Source organism: Belonocnema kinseyi, chromosome 4 (assembly GCF_010883055.1).
Source record: "Belonocnema kinseyi isolate 2016_QV_RU_SX_M_011 chromosome 4, B_treatae_v1, whole genome shotgun sequence".
Classification (NCBI taxonomy): Eukaryota; Metazoa; Arthropoda; class Insecta; order Hymenoptera; family Cynipidae; genus Belonocnema; species Belonocnema kinseyi.
Window position 1 is genome coordinate 121,800,917 of NC_046660.1, and position 5,569 is coordinate 121,806,485.

Sequence of the window (5,569 nt, forward strand, 5' to 3'; positions counted from 1 at the left end):
TAAGTTGTACGGCATGTATTTACGAAAACTGGCTACGTTTTCGTAAATACATGCCGTACAACTTATACAGACTATCCTTTGCAAAGGCATAATATTATTATGTTACGAATGTAACAAATACTTACCTTGTGTGCACAAAAATATTATTTGTTTGAAAAAGCCATATAAAATAATAAGCACCCAAACTGATGAACACAGAACTTGGAGATGAATCTGCTGATTTGGAATGTGCTTGTTTCATTTCATAAAAACATTGACAAATGTATTTAATTCATCGCTGTTATTCTCTCATACTTATTTTTAGCTGCATGCAATAGCCTATCATTTAAAAACCATTAAAACTTCTATTGAAATAAAATCGAGCATTCAAATAACCGCCATTTGGAGATTTTCCGATGGCGGACAAATCTCTATTTTCACAACTGATGACTTGCGAAAGTCCGCCATTTGCAGAGCTGCAATCGTGTGAAAGGGCCCGCATGATGCAAAACTAATCGTAGGAGGCAGCACCGAGCCGAAACTAGATCCTCTGCCAATGAGCATTCGTAAAATTTTCATAAATCCTTTCTTACTGTAACTTGTAAAGTGATATAAGAATTACCATAGTTTACTCTATATCCCATTTTATGTACAATTTCCGCTAAAAATATACAATATCCTCGTATATAAGCACTAATCATATATTTAAAGTTTATTTACCCTCATATATTAATTATAAGTAACCGCATACCATGCGCCATATTGAATTTCGCCTTTCATGGAAAGAAAGTCTAGTACTCGGTTTGTACAATTACTCGGTTCGTACGAAGATTCTAGAACGATTTCTCTGTTTCTTGTGCAAATTTCTCGCGCAGAATTTGACATTCAAGATGGCCGACCCCCCTCCTCCCCGCTGATCAACACGTCACAGTATCTTCCTCTCACTGTAACATGTGACGATGCCATGCATTTATCTCACTCTAGATTTTCTGTGTTTTTCCGCTGGGTGGATAAATTGTCCGTTCGCATACGACAGGCGTGTAAATCATGGACATAGGAATAAGAGGGGACTAGCCACATGCTCCCTAACTATGGCACGGGGATTAAAGATGGGATCTTACTCGTATGACTGGTAAATTTACCAGTTTTACCGGTAATACCAGTATTGGCGGATCAAGTTGGTAAATCTGGTAAAACTAATATTTTAAACAAATTATGTGTAAAGGCAGATTTGCGGGTCGAATATTATTCATAGCTTGTTACTTGCAAGACGAAGTAGTTATATATTTTATTATTTGATGAAATTTTTATTATTTTCTATCTATTTTTTAGAATATTATAGGGATTATATGATAACAACTAATTAAAAAATAATATCAGTGGCGGATTTAGGTATATGCTGGCCCTATGGACTAAAAAATTAACTACTGTCGCGTAGCACTTTCATTTATATTTCATAACGTACATTATATAAGGTAAAATTAAAATGCATCGGATGATTTACGTAATGTTTAGAATTACTCAATAAATTGCATAAGTGAGTTCAATAAAAAATCCATATTTTGACTTTTTAGTCAATCTTTGTGAAAATTTTTGCCCAAAACACTCAGGCTGCATATATGTAGAAAAAAACTAATTCTGCGAAAAGCTTTATGTAATTGTTTATACCATTTACTATTGTTTTGTTTTCTTCAAATTCCCTTCAAATTGAGTATGGACTGTTAACGAATAAAAATTGTTTATTGAATAAAATGCTCTTTTGTACAGCATTTACTACTCAAAATCATTGAATATTATTTTCATTTCAGAAAATGCGATTGTAAAAATATTTTTGAAAAGTAAGTGTACAAACAATTAAAAAACTCTTAACATGTTTTTTCTATACATTATAGAGTCAGAAAAATAATTAATAATTTTTATAAATTTTAAAAGTAATAAATTGTTTAAATAATTACATAATGCTTTTAAAAAAGTTTAAATACATCAAGTCATGACCAAATATTACATTTCATCCAGAAAATAGATTATTTAAAAAATATTTGGGAATAAATAATTCTTTAAATAAGTTACATTTCTTTAAATAATTAACAATTATCTAAAAAGTTATGGGAAATATTCTAATTGTCCATTAGTAATTATTTGTATGAAATAAGATGACAGAAATTGCTGTTCCTTTCTTTAAATTCTTCAAATTTTTGATACCTTAATACTCTTCTGTTAAATATTGCGAACAGTCAGTCTCCTTTTTTCCTATCTTAGAATGATTTATGTATTTTAATTCGGCTTGTGTGCAAAAATGATTTCAAAATGTACTTAATTACTTTTAATTAATAATTTATTCAAATTTTGAGTTTTACCGCATTTACCCATTTACAACACATGACCGATAAATGACGGTCAGAACGTTGTCAGTCCCATCACTAGCGGGAATTGATAAAAAATTACAGGAGAGTCGGCCATCTTCAAATGCAAATTCTGCGCGGGAAATTGGAACATGAAACATAGAAATTTCCATAAGTGAAAAAAATAATCTTAATTATGGATGATATAGATCAGTGGTCGGCAAACTACTGCCACGCGGCAGCCCTAGCTGCCACGGCGGGTCGAGTCAAAATCTCGTGGCAGCCCCTGCTACCACCAAGAAGGTCCAACCCTCCATGGACGCTTCCATTATTAAGCATTTCGAGTAACGGGGATCAAAATTCGAAACCGAGAATTCTTAATTTCAAAATTAGTTTTCTGAAACCTCGAAATTCAAATTCTGTGAATTCTTATGATCAAAATGAATCTAAAAAACGTCTTAAAATACTAAAAATCAATGCATTATAACACTTTTAGTTTAAAATTGCGTTTCTATTATATTCCATCAAATCATTGATTCTTAACTTCTCAAGTACAAGTTTAGATATATTTAATCGCAAAAATAATCACAGATTTCGAATTCCAAAATTTAAATCGCTAATATAAGAATTTAAAATAAAATTCATTTGTAACTTTTTATTCACATTGAGTATCCCATCTAACAATATGAACCTCTGACGAGGAAAACCAACACATTTCAAGGAAAACCAAGCGTTGACGAACAAAGCGCGGTAGACGAAAAAAATGTCTTGGGTCAAATCTGTCCTTACATGAAAAGAGGGCAAAAAGTTTTGCGACCACTCATATAGATCAAGTAGTCGAAAGAAACATTAGAAAATTAGGAATAAACAAATATAAAAATAAATATGCGAAATATGATATTGAATATTCAATATAAAGAAATAATATAAAAAGTAAATAAAAATAAAAATAAATTGAGAAAATTAGTGAGTAATACATAATATCGAACTGTATAATGATAAAGAAAAAACATTTTTTTTCTTGTCGGAACAGGGGCTTCAGAGCCGTTTGGGCTGGGTAGACTTGAGCCCACCCATGAAATTTAATGGGTCGGCTCCGCCCACCCATCAAAGCACTAAATCTAATAATAAAATAAACCTAATATTTATCTTAAATTTATATTTTGAACATATTTTCGATGAGTCCACAAATGAAAAAATTCGTTCCGACGCCCCTGTATCGGAATATAATTATTTTAATAACGAAGTATTGCGCTAAATGCATACATTTGGAAAACTATATACAATATATACATAATTTACACATATATGATGTATCATGTGGCTGAATTAATTTCAAATCATGCAGCCTGAACACGATTTGATACCATTTTTTTCTTAGAGTTATGACTATCTAAACTTATAAAACTCGTGCTGCGTTACATGAGAAAATTTTCTGGATAGGAGAAAAAAAATTTTATTTACATTTTGTGCGAAAACAAGATGAGACACGAAAGAAAAATTTACCGAAAATTTTGAAAGAAACGCAAGATAGAAAAAAGTGCCAAAAGTCTTTTCTTTAAATCTTTTTAAAAGGAATAACTTAGCTTATTTGACTTGCTTCCCTATCTCGTCTTGTGTCTGGACAAAATGTAAATGATCATTTTTTAGTAATAAAAAAAATTGTTTCTCCTCTCCAAGACGCGGGCTCAAGGTAAATTCTAATGAGATATATTAACGACAATAGTACCAACCTAAAACGCTGTTCTTTTTGAGAAAATTAAGTTTCAAGTTTTTCAGGAAAATCACCGCCATTTTGTCAGTTTTAAGAAATGTCTACAGTTTGTTGTAAATTTCGAAAGAGAATGGAAAAAACTACTAGATTTAACATATATTTAGGTTTATTTCTTAAAAAATAAAGCTTTTTTTTTTTATTTACTTGTGAAACGTAACCTTCAAAACTTTCTTCTTATTTTTCTTTCCAGTGTAATTTTTGCAAATCGGAACTATAAAATTCACCATTTTGTCTCGTATTGATTTAATACAATTTAAAAATTGTTTACATTGCGAAATTCGAAAAAATAAATGCAATTTTTTACAAAAAACAATGATTGCAAATGTATACAATATATATAAATCTATATGTCTATATATTCCTATGTCATCAACCTCATAGCTTCTTGAATCATGAAAGTAGAGTTCGAAAGGCGGTAGCTTACGTCAGGAACGCCGGTAAATTACCGGTAAGTTCACCGAAATGAATGTAACATGGACATAGGAAACACGGGACTAGGCATGCCATTGCGGGGTTGATACAACGAGGGGGAGGTCTGCCATCTATTGATCTCCCGCGACAAACATGGCAGCGCCCACATGTTTTCATTTTCATGCACAGTTTGTCGGCAAAAAATGCTCGTGCGCATAATCAAGTAAGACATCGTAAGATGGCGGCTCACCCCACTCATGGAATTCTCCCCCCTCCCGTGGATTCAACCGCGCTCGCAAAGTTAAGATGGCATGTCTAGTCCCGTGTTTCTTATGTCCATGGAATGTGAAGATTTGAGGTTAAGGGCATGTGATACTTATAAAATGATCGATTTTACCAGTTTTAGCTTCACTCATTTTGTCTTAAAAATTTAGGAAATGATAGCGTACATGCTAACGGACGTCCCTGCACACTTTTTTTGTGGGTTAATTCCAACAAAATTTGATTTAGCTAAAAACGTGTGTATATCTAGAGGTTACGTGTGTTACAATTCTCTGCCATAATTATTCTAGAGTGCTTACCGACAACATCGAGAAGACAGAGAACTAGATTATCGGAATGACAGAGAGCTGAAACATGACCCTAACCTCAAAATAATGCACATGCATACAATTTTTATTTAGCACAATACCATTTTTTTAGTTATTATCCATAAAAAAGAGTCCAGGTACGTCCGTTATGATATTTTATAGCATCTACAAATTCAGTTTTGAAATCTTTTCATTTTTGTGGAAAAAAGCCAGGGGAACTGTACCCGACTGACCACACAACAAAGTATCACATGCCCGTAAATGGTTTTGAATGCAAATGGGATGATTTTTAGTACTTGAGGGAATACTTGTCTAATTATTAAAAGTTGGTAGCATTGAGTAATATAAAAAAATATAAAAATTGTAATAACTCGGAAAATAATTAAAAATTTTGAAGACCTTGGGCATATTTTAAAGGGAATTTTCCTTAATACTTGTAAAAATGATGAAAAAATATTTTTAAAATTTTTCCT